Here is a 16582-nt window from a genome sequence, read left to right on the forward strand (position 1 = left end):
TACTAGGATTTTGGATTTTTTTAAACTTATTCTCTATTTCCTTAAACATTTTAATATAATGGAAAAATACCTTTATAATTAAGAAACAAACTTACAAAGATAAAGTAAGAGGCAGAACGAGTAATAAGGTTTGGTAAAATAAATAAAACCGGTAAGCTAGTCATAGATAAGGTTTCCTAGAAGTAAATATACATAGCTCTTAGCTCGGTGTGTGTTAATTGATGGAGAACTATGACCACAGAAGGCTTATGGAAGACATTTAACCACATGTCACCCCTGTCTACTCCGAGAATGACCCAAAGGCAGAACCATATGAGACTTCAAATCTATTGGGCATTTGAGGAGATCTGGGGGAGGGGCTGGAAGTCCAGGCATTTTAGAGATTCGGGAGCTTGTAGAAAGACTGTGTAGACTTGACTAAACTTGGGGGTTTCCAGGAAGTGCTTCAAGCATGACATGGTGAGGCTCTGATACTGTTTATTTTTAGAAGTCCCATTGAGAGGAGTATCTTTCACCTCTCACCAAATTAACTATGCTCCTTGGAACCGTGGACATCTTTCTGCTGTAGCAGCAACAGGATCAAAGCACGTGTTTAGAAAGAGAAGTGAAAAACACCAGATGTGAGCAAAACCACAAGGGGAATTTCAGACAGGCAGCACGCACCGGATTACCCAATTTGGAATGTGGCCCAGGTCCCAGGACAGGCGGACCCTCTGAGGATCAGGCTGGAGAGACAGAGGTTATTGGTCCTGATGTCAGCCAAATGCTGCTAACTTGACCTGTGACCTTGCTCAAGCCAGCGACTTCCTCCAAACCACTTTCACCGTCTGTAAGTGGAAGGCGTGGCTCATTTCCTCTCAGGAATAGCTAATGGAAACCATGCTAAAAACTAGAGGTAAGAACGAGGCATGAGCTTGAAGACTGATGGTAAATTACATATGAGTACATAAATACCATGCCATAGAGACACTTACAGTGTGTAGATACAAATATTTTGTGGGAAGGATATGTGTGAAAAAAACCCATGAGATTAAAGATTGGGTCACATCAATTCATAGAGTAAATAATTGGAGGGGGTGTGACAGGATAGATATTTTTTCCCTCACCCATAGCTCTTTAGGTCTCCTGGGGTCACCCCAGATCTAGACTAAAGCATACTACCTAGTGTATGGTTAGTGCTGAATAACTATTAGTATAGAATAGAGCTTAAAAAAGGGTAGCGCTTAAGTTTCAAATTTCAGCTTTCTTTTTTTAAAATTATTTACTTATGTATTTATTTTTAAAATTTTTAAAAAATGTTTATTCATTTTTGAGACAGAGCATGAGCAGGGGAGGGGCAGAGAGACAGGGAGACACAGAATCCAAAGCAGGCTCCAGGCTCCAAGCTGTCGCACAGAGCCCGACGCAGGGCTCGAACCCATGGACTGCGAGATCATGACCTGAGCCGAAGTCGGATGCCCAACTGACTGAGCCACCCAGGTGCCCCTGTTTATTTATTTTTGAGAGAGAGAGACAGAATGTGAGCAGGGGAAGGGAAGAAAGAAAAAGAGGGAGACACAGAATCAAAACAGGCTTTGGGCTCTGAGCTGTTAGCACAGAACGTGGTGCAGGGCTCGAACCCACGAACTGTGAGATCATGACCTGAGTGGAAGTGGGACAGTTAACCAACTGAGCCACCCAGGCACCCCTCAAATTCCAGCTTTCTTGACCACTTAGTTGTATAGTGTATAGTTGTGTAGCCTTGGCTAAGTTACTCCATAGGTTTGCATCTCAGCTTTCCTTGTATGCAAAGTGAAGATAATGCTCTACCTCAAAGACTTGTTGTGTAGATTCAATAAAGTAATATAACAAAAGAGCTTAGAAGAGGGCTGGGTGGGTAATGTGTGTTATTATTAACTCCCAAAACCTCCAGAATGGACTATAAAGCTCTCTGCATTTCTTCATTTTGTCTCAGTTTTCTCATCCAAATGTTTCCCGCATTCTTTCTCCATTTAAGAATATTTCCTGTCTGTCTTATTCATCGATGTAGTTCACTGCTCCCACCAGACTTCAAACCAGCCTTACTCACTCCCCACAGAAGCCATTAATTTATTCTTATTCCTGCCAGCTTTGAGTCAGTCTCTAAGTTGACCCCCCAGTGAGAAATCTGTGAAGCATCACTGAGTCCTCTGCTCTCCCCCTCTTGGGCTTCTTACATAACAAGATGCTTTCTTAACCAGGGGAGATGTCCCACTAGGGATGACAAAGGATGCTTTAGTCCTCTTTAAGAAGTTGTCAGCCACGGCCATCGCAGGGCAGAGCAGGGAATCACCTTGGAATCACTGAGCATGGCTGTCTTCAGGAGTCATGGGTATAGTGAACCCCCTGAGACTCTTCGGTGAAAAGTTGTCACTGGAGAGGAAGGGGGATGTGGTACTGGGTCCAGGAAGGCAGATGCTGGAATTCATCCTAGTGCCACTCAGGAAGTGACTGCATATGAGAATGGAGAAAAGAAAAAATAACCTGACTAGTGAGGGTTATGATATTTTGGGCCATTAGAAGATGATGGGGGCACTGCTGAGTGGAGTGTTGTGTTGGGGAGTCACTTTCGCTAAAGTGCCGATGTGAATGGCCTCTACTTTGGCACACACAGAGTGGCGGAGAACTGAGCTACCATAGCCCTTCCCTGGACAATTTTGTCACCAGCTCTAGCATCATTCCTTCCCATGAGTGTCCTTGCCTCCCACCAAAACCAAGTTTGAGTATGCTATCCCTGTTAACTTTTTATCACTGGCAGCTTCCAGTCACTTAGCCTTTTTTTAAAATCCCTCCACCATATCATTCTCTAGGATGTTTTTACTACACGATCATAGGGGTCCTTAAAGATGACTCAATTCTGGAGAAATGTTTGAGCCCCTATTATACAAGGCTAAATACTAGGGAACACAAAGATAAGTAAAACATGGTTACTGTTCTCAAGGAGCTGCTATCACATGATTTAGGTGGGTTTGCTAAGTGACACTTAATCCAGGGATGGCCCAAGTTGCCCTAATTATCTTCCCTATTGGCCTGCCTTGTCCCTCTTCATTTATTTAACAAATATTTATTGAGCACTGACCATGTGCTAGGCACTGGGCTAGCCTTAGGATGCAGCAACAAATAAAACAAACACCATCCTCACTTCTAGAGAGCAAAACTACAATGTAAAAGGATCAGGCTCAACACCTGGTTGACTACCAAAGGAATAGGTAAGACTTAGGGTTCCCATCTCTCCTCTCCTAGAGTGGGGTGTGCTGGGCCATACTTCCCTCTCCCAGCCAGTATGCAGTGAAGTTACAGTTGAGACATGTTAAGTTCTTATTGGAGTCTGACTTCAGGAACACCTGGAATGAGGGAAAAAGTTTAGACTAGCTGGTTACTCCATGCCCTGGGCTCCTTCCTCACCAGCATTCTCATCATCTCTCTTCTCAGCAAGCAAGTACCTTTCACACTACTTCCTGGTAGATATGGGTTAGAGTCTTCCAAATAGATAAATGTGGGCTATCTTTGGTTTGTTAATGAACAGTCTTCAACAACTGAGGGGAAAGTCGATTGTATAAATACTAAGTTTCCAAGGAAGGATAAGTGAAGGGCTTCCAAGGAAATGTTTTTCTTATTTGAAGAGGCATGTAGAATGAAGGCAAGTATCAAATTGCTCCTGATGGCAATAAAACTACTTCTTATAATCTTAGGAGGGACAGCTAATGTAACAGTGACTGAGTAAGGGATGTAGTAAATCTCTTCAGGGCCTCTGACTCCTCAGAATAAGACCCCGAGGAATGACTCACTGTAATAGACTCGGCCAACTATTGATTAACTGTGCTCACAGAAGAGCGTAATATTAGAATAGAATGGAGCATTATAGATTGTGTTGGATTATCAAGACAAGCACAAAGTTTGGAATCAGATGGTCCTGGGTTCAAATTTCAACTCAGGTTCCTCTTTGCCACCTGGGCCTGAGGCAATTTATTTATTATGTTTGCATAATACAGATAAAAGTTCCTATGGAGTAGTTTTTTTTTTTTAAAGGACTAAATAAAGTGGCATAATCGAAGGCACTTGGCACAGAGTAGGCACTCTGTAAATGCTCCCTTTTCTTCTCCTTTTACAGATTAGAAGCCAAAGACTGAAGAACTGACCTAAGTGGCCTGAGCGCCCGCGATTAACCAAGGTCATGCCTAGACGGAAGCCCCCTGGCTTCCTGACTTCTCATCTAGCTGTCCTTCAGTTGTGTTCATAGTGGGAGTTGTGCAAAGATAATTGAAAACACATTTATCTCTGGTTTTCTAAAGCTTGAGGGGGATGACATTTTTAAAAAGTAGGTGGGGTGAGCGGTGTAAAAAGCGGATTTACTTTGGTGAGTTTACGTTGCTTGAGCATACACCCCACGTGGTAGAGGAAAATGAGTATAGCCAACATGGGATTAAAGATTGTGTTACATTAATCCACAAAGTAAAGATTCCACATATTCTTGAGTGAGGGGGGTGTGACAGGGTGTCTTTATTTTTTGTCCTCACCCACATAACCCTTTGGGTCTCCTTCAGGCCACCTCAGATATAGACTAGTTTTCAGAAGGTCCTACATAAACATTTCCTTCAGAGTTCTGAGCTTGCTAATGTGTGGATTTGGCAGACAAGTGCAAATTAAAGTAGTTATGCATGAAAAATCACTTGTAACCTGCAAATTACTTCAGTGTGGGATTGGTGCTCCACATGGTTGAATAGAAAGAGCCCTCAGGGGTGCCTGGGTGGCTCAGTCGGTTGAGCGTCCAACTGTTGGTTTTGGCTCAAGTCATGGTCTAGAGGTTCGTGGGATTGAGCCCTGCACTGGGTTCTGCACTGGGCTTTGCGCTGGCAGCTCAGAGCCTACTCGGGATTCTCTCTCTCCCTCTGTCTCTACTCCTCCCTCACTCGTGCAGGTGCTCTTTCTCTCACCCTCTCTCTCCAAATAAAGAAATGGACATTAGATAGAAAGAAAGAAAGAAAGACAGAAAGACAGAAGAAAGGAAGAAAGCAACCCAGCAAGTGAGCAAGCAAGCTCTGGGCCAGGGATGGGATGCCTAGCTTTCCTGCCACTGCCCTCCTAGTCAGGGGGACCCAGGAGGGGAAGCTAACTTCTCTGGGCATCTGTGTTGTCACCTGTAAAATGCCATGAAGTATTGAATGCAAAACACGGACTACATTTTATTTCCCTTTATCCTTACAAGAACGCCATGTGGTAGATAGTACTGTCTCCATGTTATAGGTGAAGAAATAGAGGCATATTGTGATTTGCCCAATATCATTAAGCTAGTGAGTGGCAGAATCTGATAAAGTTGCATATTTGAACTCAGAATGGGCTTTTAACCTCCAAGAGAGACTACCTATATTGAGAAGGGTAAAATGGATACTGAAGCTCAAAGCACTTTAATGAAGTATAAACAAATGTTTATTACAACATTTGGAGGGGATATGATCCCTAGGCGGTGCCTGTATGCAAGTCATTTTCAGCTCATTGACTTTCTTATTCATTGCTTCTCATCTGATCTGAGAGCATCAAACCACAGTTCTCCTCTCTCACCTCATTTGCTCTGGTGTCAGTTCTCCCTCCCACACTGGCTGCGCTCAGGGGGAGCCTGGCCACTTCTTGCCAAGTGGGGGAGTGTAAGTGTAGGACGCCACTCTCACACACTCAGAAACACGTGCACAGATACCCGCACACAGAAACACACACATAGGTGCACATACCCACATATTCATACTAGTTTGTTATACACATCCATGGTTTCAAAAACCAACAACTTAAGAATCTGTCATTATGATGGCTGTGCAGACACCAGGAATAAACGATTTCCCAGATTTGAGGTTTGGAGTGAGAAAATGGTGTGATAAAGTGATAGAAAGTGGAGACCCACATCCTAAGGAGAACATCAAAAGACTCAGACCCGTTGGCTTCAGTCCCAACCCTGAATTCTGCAATTTCTCTTAGCTCATTCAGCCTGCTGAAAGATGCTTATTCTCGGTGGGCAGTAAAGTTCAACACAAACTTGGTGTCTCTTCATGAACTGATTCTGAGCTTTCACTCAGTTTTCTGTGTATGTGTTCCAGGCAGTGGTGGTCATCAGACTGTAAACCTGGGAGGTTCAGGGTCACATCGATGGAATTCTCCCTTAAGCGGTTTGGCATTACATGCAATTAGCAATTTCGTGATGACAACACTTTTCATTCTTGCTACTGCTTTTTGTTTGGTTTGCTCAGGAGACAGATACAAATGAATTTATTTATTTATTGCATATGCACTTATTGAACACCCTGGTGATACTCTCTCATTTTTGCATTAACCCTTAATGGTTACAAAGCGTGTTCATGATTAGGATCACACTCAGACTTCCCAAGAATCCTTTGGGATAAAAATATTACCTACTTCATGATGTTTGTGAGGATTAAATGTAACAAACTGCAAAAAGCACTTAGCACTGGGGGCTGGGACACAGTAAACATTATTAAATGTTACTATTCGCATCACTATAGACATTATTAAATATCACTGACCTATATTACTGATGAGGAACCATAGCCCAGAGAAGCTAAGTCACTTGCTCAGGTTGGAGAATTAGGCAGCAGAATTCAGTTAAGAATCTAAAACTCAAAACAAACAAACAAAAACCCCCAAAGAATCCAGATCTCCACTTTCCAAGACCATTTTAGAAAATTATCAGTTGAGATTGCAATCATGGAAGGAAGAAAGCAGGGCCTTAGCATACGTGACAGGTTTTATGGTTGGTGAGTAGGCAGAAGTGTTCAGGGACAAAGCACTGCTCAAGGGGGAGGGGGAGGCCCAGGTCACAGACCACAAGCGGCTGTACGATTCATTTTTGCTCCCACAAACGCTGTCTTCCCTCAGTGCCCTCACATATATTGTTCTCCTTCCCTCGCTGTCTTTCCCCTCTCCCCAGTCCTTCACCAGAACGTGGTGAAGTTCATGTTTCAAGGCTCAGACGAAACATCTCTTCCAGGAGGCTTTCCTGAGCCCGGTCTGGGTTCGCACCTACTGATTTAGTCTTCTAAATCAGCACCCTGTCTCCTTTTAGGAATACTGGTCTAGCATCTGTCTTCCCAGCAAGGATGTAAGCCATGAGAAGTCATCAACTTTATCTTACTTGCTGGCTGATGTATCCTCTGCAGCTTTAAGGTGTATCTGGCAGCTTTGTTACCTGCAGAGCAGGTGCTGGCCAGCACAAAGATGCAGAGGAAGAAGACTAAGTGGAAAGACATGAACATGACCTTGAAATGCTTTTCCATTTTGCCACAGAATCACTGTGAGTGGTGTTGTTGGGAGAAGCGAGGAAGCCTAGAGCAGACAACTGGAAGAAACGAAGAAGGACTCCAACACACGAGAGGCATGGAAATCGTAACAAACGCAGGTGTTCTTCCTGTAAAGCCCAGAGGTAGGCCCAGACTTCTGCAGACAAAGGAAAGGGGGCTGGGAATGAGCCATTTCTCCGAAACTGCCGTCTTTGCTGCCTTTTGCTAGAAAAAAAAATCAGGAATCCCTGCTCTTCACAGATGACTGAGCAGGGAGTAAGTAGTCTAGGGATTACCGTGATAAACCTGCTGAGGGCAACAGGGAGGGAAGAAGGGTTTCCCCGGTTGATTTGGTTGATCTATTCGTGACTCTGTCATGTTGGCAGCAAAAAGCAGCGGTGGGACTTTTGGCAGGAAATGTCCAGCTCCGAGGGAGTCCTGATCATGCTGGGAGGTGGCTCCCCTCCCCTGACACCCCAGAGCCCCAGCCTTTTCCCCTCCGCACCCTCAGCGGCGGTGCCCAGACCATCTCTGGCGCCTCCTCCCGGGTTAGGGCAGCGCGGAGGGAGGATGCGGGGCGCAGCTTCAGCCAGGGCCATTCTGTTTACGTTCCCACCCCTCAGCCCTGGGAAGCCCCGGGTTCCCACACTCATTGAGGCAGGAAGGTCGCTGTGGACACCTCATCTGTCTAACTGCAGATAAGCAGCAGCTGCCGCGAGCACGTTGGGGGTCACCTCCCAGACTGCCCACCCTGGAACCACGCGGGAGGAGACCCCTGCCCGTGGCGCGCACGGCGTCCAGGGCCACCTGCTGCCGCAGAGGCCGCTGCAGAACTGCGGGACCCGGCCGGGAAGACGGGGTCTTGGCACAGCGCATATCTGCCAGGCACAGAGCACAGCGCACATCCCAGGCACAGCGCATATCTGCCCAGAGCTGCTGCTGGCCTGACGTTCGGGGAGCCCCGCGGAGTTGCACGATGCTCCGCTGCATACTGTTCTCACATCGCTCTGACCACCGCCCGTGAAGAACGGAGAGCAGGTGTTTTTGCGTCCATTTTGCAGATGAGTAAACAGCCTCAGGATGTGCGACAGACCCGCCCATGTTCTCACAGCTCGTCAGTGGTAAAGGCCGTCTGTCTGCCTCCGGCTCGGGCGGGTCTTTCTGTTCCTCCCTGCCAACACAGGAGGCCAAACGGACAAGTGCCAATTTTTATCCCCGAAAGAGAGCTCTTCCTCCCAGGTTTAACCTGGGTTTAATCTGTCTTCCACCCGGGCCTGGGTGTAGTGAGAAACACCGTGGCCTTGGAGTTTGACTCACGATTTCTCTTCTTGCCAGCCAAGCGTCTTAGTAGCTGCGTGATTTTGGACTCGATTGCCCTGAATATTTGCTTCCATACGCATTAAATGGGGATACAGTTGTTCTAATGGTTGACAATAACAGTAAACACTCTTTTCCATGCCCGGGGCTCCGTTCTAAGCAGGTTCTAAGTACATTGACTTGTTGAATTCTCAAACGACCCTATGTTATTTCATATATGTTATTTCATATATCCTATGTTATTTCATTTTACAGATAAAGACTCCATGGCAGAGAAGTAAAGAAACTTACCCCGGGTGACACCGCAAACAAACAGCAGAACCAGGATTCCAACCCAGGCTGTCCCACACCAGAGCCAAGTGCTTAATCTCCAAGCTATATTGACTATGCCAATTGTATTTACCGTCTCCAGTGGGTCCTCAATCAATTGCTGTTACTAGGAATTAGGGCAGGATTGGCTTGATTTATAAGCAACAAATAGTGCTAACCACCTGAACTAATTAGATAAACCAAAAGGCCTGTCCACTCCAAAATATATTCAGTGTAGTTGTGCCATGGTTTCTAACTTTCCACCACTAGAGTCTCTGTTTGTTTAAAATTTAATTTAATTTAGGAGAGAAGGGAGTGAGAGGGGGAGATGGAGAGAGAGAGAGAGTCTCAAGCAGACTCCAAACTTAGCACAGAGCCCAATGCAGGGCTCGATCCCACCACCCTAGGATCGTGACCTGAGCTGAAATCAAGAGTCGCATGCTCAACTGACTGAGCCACCCAGGTGCCCCTAGAATCTCCTTATATGGCAGGAGGACACTTCAGGGACATTTTGGCAATCTCTGGAGACATTTTTGGCTGTCATAACTGTGGGAGTGCTATGGGTGTCTAATGGGTAAGGCTGCTAAACATTCTATAATGCACAGGATGGCCCTTACAATAAAGAATTATCTATTCCCAAATGTCAATATGCAGAGCTTTAGACACTGCTTTACTACTGAGTAGTAAGTACCTACTTACTTAGTATTGAGTCAAGACTACTTTAGTCTTGGGGCGCCTGAGTGGGCTCAGTTGGTTAAGCATCTGACTCTTTGTTTTGTCTCAGGTCATGATCCCAGGGTTGTGGGATCGAGCCCCGTGTTGGGCTCTGCGCTGAGTGTGGAGCCTTCTTGGGAATCAATCTCTCTCTCTCTCTCTCTCTCTCTCTCTCTCTCTCCCCCCCCCTCTGCCCCTCCTCCCTTAAAAAAAAAAGACTACTTTAGTCTTGAAGGGCCTTAACAGTCATTTGTCACATAGGACAGCAAAGTAATGCTCTATTTACCATCTATTGATGCGTTAACACAGTTCAGTATATGTAATCATTTGTTCTTACCTATTGCTGTCACCACTGTTGCCAGGCAAAGGAGATGTGCCCTAGAAATGGTCAGGCTTATTTGGGGCTTGTGGTAGAGTTAGAAAATTGAAGCTGTTTTTCTGGCAAGTGATGTTACTAACCCGCAGATTGCTGACATTTCTTCCAATATGTTGAAGTAGGTCATAAATAAGCTCACATCAATGCCATTTCCCTTCAGCACGTAACTTTATGAATTCCTGATATCTCTCAGTTGAGTCAGCTCTTGTTTTTGTCCCCCCTGCAATTTTATAAGCACCAAAAAGATTTTTTTTTTTTTACAGTCTGATTTTGTTGGCCCCTTTTGGAAACTCCTTTAGCTACTGACATCTTTGAAATGATAAACATTTACTTTACCAATCAGAACTTTGATCAGAAGAAGAATCTTGGTACCTTATGCGTGTATGAAATATCTGTGATGCTTGGCGGCACATCTAGCTCTCTTATTTTGCTGGAGAACACTGTGCCACACATCATTATGACTCACTGATTTCCATCTCATCATACATTAGCTCCAAAGACTCTATGAATAATCTGGAAAGGAGTTGTGTCAGTTAGTTTAGGCTAGCTTATGATGCAGTAACAAATGATCCCAATATCCTAACTACAAAAAGATTTCTTTCTTTTTTTTTCCTTTTTTTTAAATTTAAATTTTAGTTATTTAACATATAGTACAATATTGGTTTCAGGAGTAGAATTTGGTGATGCATCACTTACATACAACACCCAGTGCTCATCACAACAAGTGCGCTCTTTAGTACCCATCACCCATCTAGCCCATCTCCCACCCACATCTCTCCATCAACCCGTAGTTTGTTCTCTATCAAGAGTCTCTTGTGGTTTGTTTCCCTCTCTTCTATTCCCCCACCCTTCCCATATGCTCATATATGTTTGTTTCTTAAATTCCACACATGAGTGAAATCATATGGTATTTGTCTTTCTCTGATTGACTTGCTTCACGTAGCATAATACATTTTAGCTGCATCCAAAAAGATTTATTTCTTGTTCATGTTGCATGTACAACATAAATTGACTGCTGTCAGGGCACCTGGGTGGCTCAGTCGGTTAAGCATCTGACTTTGGCTCAGGTCATGGTCTCATGGTTTGTGAGTTGGAGCCCTGCATCGGGCTCTGTGCTGACAGCTTAGAGCCTGGAGCCTGCTTTAGATTCTGTGTCTCCCTCTCTCTCTGCGCCTCTCCTACTTGTGCTCTGTCTGTCTGTCTGTCTCTCTCTCTCTTTCAAAAATAAATAAACATTAAATATTTTTAAAAATAAATAAATTGGCTGCTGTCCTATTTCCTCTTTTTCATTCATGATTTAGGCTAAAGGAGCAGGCCCTATTTGGGACATGGTGATGTCATAGCAGGGGAAAAGAGCAATGGTAGAACCATCTGATGACTCTTACAGCTTCCACTTACAATTTCTTACAACTACTCTGAACTGGTGTATGTCATATGTGCTTACATTCCATAGGCCAATGCAAGTCCATAGTCAAGCCCGATGTCAATGAGGCAGAGATGTATATTTCTCCTATAGGCTCCATAGACAGGGGCAATGAATATTCTCAACTATAATATAATCTACCACAGGAGTCTGTCTTTGCTACCAAAGTTATGAACTTCTTCAGAGCCAGGGTCTTGGACTCAAATCACTCCCTTTACAAGAGGTTTCTATTCAATAATTGGAAGAAGAATATGAAGTGAAAGAGTTGAGGCATATAATCTGATAATTTATGATTGACTTGATGAAGATCAGAAGTAGATGGTAAGTGTTAAGGAAAAGACAGTGGTCAAAGATGACTTCTAGGATTCCAGCTTGGATAACTGATGAATGATAGTGCCAAAAATTGAGGTAAAGAATAGAGAAGAAGAGGAGGTTTAGAAGGCAAAAGACCAGTGTTGGTTTTGACCCAGAGAACATGAGGTGTCTTTGGCATAACCATGTAGAAATATATAGTAGACAGACGGATGTGGCTCCTGGGAGAGTACTGAGCTACAAAGATCGAATATTGAACAGTATGTTTATTGAGCACTTACTATGTCAGGTATCTTGCAAAGAAATTTACATGCATTTTCTTATTTAGTTCTTATAATAGTCCTACAAGCTAGTTGGTATTATTTATCCTCATTATATAGATAAGGATATTGAGCCTAAATAAGTTTTTTTTAAAAAACCCAAAACTTCACCCAAGCCTTACGGCTAGGTAAAAAAGGACCTAGGTGCTTTGTCTTCACAAACTACTTTCAACAAGTTATGCTTAGCTGGAACAATGATAGCAAATGAGAACATCCAGGTACCATGAAAAGAAAGGGAAGAGAAGGGCAGCAGGTCAAGGGCAGGACCCTGAGGCATATGAATATTTAAGTATCAGAAAGAGGGAGAGCCCTTGAAGAAGGCAGAGAAGGAGCAGGTAGGAGGAGGTCAGAAGACAAGAAGGCCTCAGAAGCCAAGTGTGTAGAGAGTGACAACAGAAAGAGTTTCTAATAGGGACAGCTAAATACTTGAAGAGCTGGACTGGGAAAGGTCCAGTGGTGTTGATCGGTAGGCCTAGTCCCTGACAATATGTCTAACCTCATGCAAGTATCTGTTACCAGCTATATTCCCCATTGGAATGCCAGGAATGAAAAATGAACCACTGTTGGCTGGTCACATGCTGACTTTGGAAACACCAACCTGTCACTGATTCTCTCTCTGTGAACTCTGCCCAGAGTCTGCCTTGGCCTTTTGACCTGTTTAGGTAGTTCTTTGTTTCTGGGTCTTGGTGACCTGGATTTTGGACTCTGTACCTATGTGTACTTGTCTGAGGTTCTGGACTGTTCTCTCAGCTTAGAAAACCCAACCTTACACCACATCCCTACTCTTGGTTACTATGTACTCCCATCTTGACAGAGTGAGGTTGAACCACTGTTCCTTAATTCATAAGGCTGTGGCTCCTGCTAATTTTCTGCAACTCGGCTTCCCAGAAGGAAATGAGGGGTTGTGGTCTCAGCTGGTGGCCACTATATCTGCTCTGTAGATATATATATCTGCTCACTTTGAGATCATAGGTTATTGGTCAAACCTTGCCAGGCCTTGCAATACCTGTTGTCAGGGCAGGCTTTCTGTATTAAGGTAAGCTCTCCAGTTGTCATGCTTTTTAATCCAGCTCCAGCTGTTTGTGGAGATATAAGATTTACATGTGGCCACAAGAGGACACTCATTAAATGAGATTTCTCATTTCTGCTTGGAAAGCAGGATGCTGGACAACTGTCCAACTATGGCTGTAAGAAAAGTCCCAGTGGCATCCATAGAGTGGCTCTTGTCCTTAATGTTCACAGAGTAGCCAACTACAACATTAGAGTACATAAGTATCCAAATCTGCCTCACTCCCAGTGACTTGAACTGAATGAGCCTCTCCGAGGGGAGGGCACCCTGAGGGGAAGGCACCAGAATCCTCTAGCATCTCTGTTCTTTGTGTTCACTTGGAGATTGCATATATCCATTACCCTCCCATGACCACACCCCTCAGCAAGTGCTATCAGATTTATTAAATAAAAAATACAGGATACCTGGTTAAATTTGAATTTCAGGTAAACAAATACATTTTTAGTATAAGTATATTCTACACAACATAGGGCCTACGTATACTAAGAAATTATTCATTGTTTGTTGGAAATTTAAAGTTAAGTAGGTGTCCTGTATTTTGCTTGGCAACCCTATGGGCACCACAACATCCATCATCTGAGACTCAATAGGAATTCATAGGTCTTGGGATCCAATGGGTCTCCACTTCTCCCAAGAGGTCACTGGGTACTTTGTGAAGAAGGAAAACAGGAAATAGTCTCTGTTAGGACTACTAGGGTCCTGATCCTCTCTGGTTCCCTCATGCTTTTGGGTCAGGGGTCCACGAAATTAGACGTTCTGAGTGCCTATAACCTTTGTTTGCCTCTTATCAGCTGCATTTGGAAAATGGCTTTCTAGAAGTGTCCAGATAGTTTGAAGAGATCATTATGCCCCTTGACCTGTGACAGCACCAAATGATCAGTATCTTGCATGACTTTCTAGAGGAGGTTTTTTGCAATTCTTGGACACTATCCTAATATATCCTTAAACATCTCCACACATACCCTGCCCAACTGTGCCTCATATAACCCTCTAGTCCAGCAATCCTGGGTTACCTGAAGCATCAGCATCCCCCAAACAATCTCTAGACTATTCCAGTTTTGTGTAGCCAGGTGTCTATGATCCTGGGGTAAGAGATTTCCTGGTTACTTGAGGACATCTAGACATCCCAAAGCATGCTTGACAGCATTTTGTTCTTTTTTTTTGTGCAGCTGACCTACTAACGACCTCCTAAAAAAGGAGAAGGAAGTTGTCCTGATGTGCTTAGTGTGGCACTATTTTTTGGACAACTCAAGACTCCTTTCACCTCTGCTCCAGTATAGCACCAGCAGGCACTTAACTATGTGCCAGATATTTATCCAAGGACTTCACTTATATTAACAAATTTAATGCTTATAATAAAAATAACCCTATGAGGTATGTACTGTTATTTTGCTGTTTTAGAGATGAGGAAACCAGGACAGAGAGATAAAGTAATTCCTCTAGGGTCGCATGGGTAAAAAAGTGGCTAAGAAGTAGAAGCTGAGATTTGAATGTGGGCAATCCAGCTCCAGAGTCTGTCCTCATTTGTGTGCCAACTCTAGCCAGCCTGGACCCAGCTTGGTTCATCCTTGGTCCCCTGCTGGGACCGGTGCTGCCAACATGATGGAGGGAGCCATCCTGCTGAGGAGGAGTCCTCTATTACCCCCATTTGGGATGGAGAATGGCTTGCTGTCAAGATGTCTTCAAGGCCTAGAGGGTCTAATGAGTGATATAGTCTGTATAGAGCCGAGTCCACAGAAGCCTGGAGAAGCTAGTACAAGCCTAGAAGCTCAGCTCATGCTATGCAAGGCCTATCATATGAGGCTTGGGTGCTCCATCAGCAACACATCCAGCAACAGAACCCCGGTATATGTCATAAGCCTGGATACAAGGTGGCAGCAGAGAGACACAACTGTGGAAGATTCTGGCTTGAATATTTGAATCATTCAATCCAAATTGTCTTTTAGACATCTACCTATGGTCCTAATCCAGATTCAGGGCTTCTTGGGAGCAATTCATAGAGGTGTAACATGCTAGGAAGACCTCTATATGATTAGAATGGTGCCCATCCCACAGCAAGGCCTGAACATAGCATCAGCTCAGCCACCTATCCATCCTGCTACTAAAACACAACATCCCTGTCCAACATGTGTCCTGGTACACTCCCACAACAATACCTGGACCTCAAGCAAAGATAACATGGGCTTCCCAAAGAGCAGCTGTTATGGTCACCACCACAGACTTTGCTTTCAGAATTTGTTTCTCTTCTTCCAGAATTGCTTCCCTGTGCAACAATAACTTTCATCCTTACCGTTTTCTTGTGCCCTTCCTTCCTCACACTAGAGAGAAACTGGGAAGGTGTATACCAACTCAAAGGAAACTTGATGAGCATACAAAGTTCTAACTGGCAGCAGAAGTCAAGAGAAGGTTTTCGTATAGGATGTCATCTGATTTTCCTCTAGCACGTTCATCTTATCTACCTAATGTGAAGGCTAGAGGATTGCTAATAATCATAACACCAGCAACAACAGCTATCACTTATTGAGTACTTACTCTGGGCCAGTACTGTGCTAAATACTTTGCACATATTTCTGACTGAATCCTCACAATAATGCAATGGGGAGGATACTATTTTACCTCCAATTTAGCTGAGAAAATTGCCTTGCCAAAGATCACATAGTGAGTAAGTAGTAGAGCCAAATTTCAAATCCCAGTTAACTGAAATCTTGGGCATTCAGCTGCCATTGTTCTATGTCAGCATCAACTGACTTCCTCCATGCCCAATCTCCCAGCTTCTTCTATTCTTTTCTCTTCTGCTAATTCTCCAGCCACTACCCTGATGACAAGGGAGGATAAACATGAACTATCCCCAAGAGGGAGTAGACTCATTATGACACCATGACTGACCTCACTGACTGGACCACGGGAAGAAGTGAGGGCATGAGGAATTGCTTTAATTCGGTCCTTTGAAGCAGAGACTCTACCCAAAGTAATAAAGTGTTTGTTATAACTGCTTTCCTGTTTTGTTCACTGATGGATCCCAAACACCTAGAACCATACCTAGCTAATAGTAGGTGGCCGACAAGCATTAGCTAAGGGGATTCAGGAAGTTGGGGTTGCCTGATGAAGAGCACAGGAGCCTTAGTAAAGCTGGGTGGCAGGAAAGTAGCTTTTAGTTGAGCCAGATGACAGGATCTTCCTAACCCTGGTATACATTTCTCAGCTACTCTTTGCAGGCTTGCTTCCTGCTATCCTATTCCAACTAACACATTCTGTTTACCACTCATGTTTTTTTTTCTTCTACTGCAGGATTGATGCTTATTCATAAATTCCACTTTCTTATCATGCTGTTCTGCTTCCTCATAGATTTGGTTTGTATAACACTCCACAGCTCTTACTCCATCGTATGACATCCTTTCAACTTCAGCTTAGTTTCCATGACTAATTGCCCTCATTATCTCC

At 44.1% G+C, this 16582-nt stretch overlaps 1 long non-coding RNA gene across 1 annotated transcript in view; it reads right to left on the minus strand.

Annotated features, from left to right (window-relative positions):
* Positions 1–1329: 1329 nt before the first annotated feature.
* LOC132671200 (uncharacterized) overlaps positions 1330–16582 on the minus strand; it is a 44935-nt gene continuing 29682 nt past the window's right edge. The window contains exon 4 of the long non-coding RNA XR_009606996.3: positions 1330–2469. This is a non-coding gene — a long non-coding RNA (uncharacterized LOC132671200). The remainder of the gene's footprint in view (positions 2470–16582) is intronic.

This window comes from Panthera onca, chromosome C1 (assembly GCF_046562875.1).
Source record: "Panthera onca isolate mPanOnc1 chromosome C1, mPanOnc1 haplotype 2, whole genome shotgun sequence".
Classification (NCBI taxonomy): Eukaryota; Metazoa; Chordata; class Mammalia; order Carnivora; family Felidae; genus Panthera; species Panthera onca.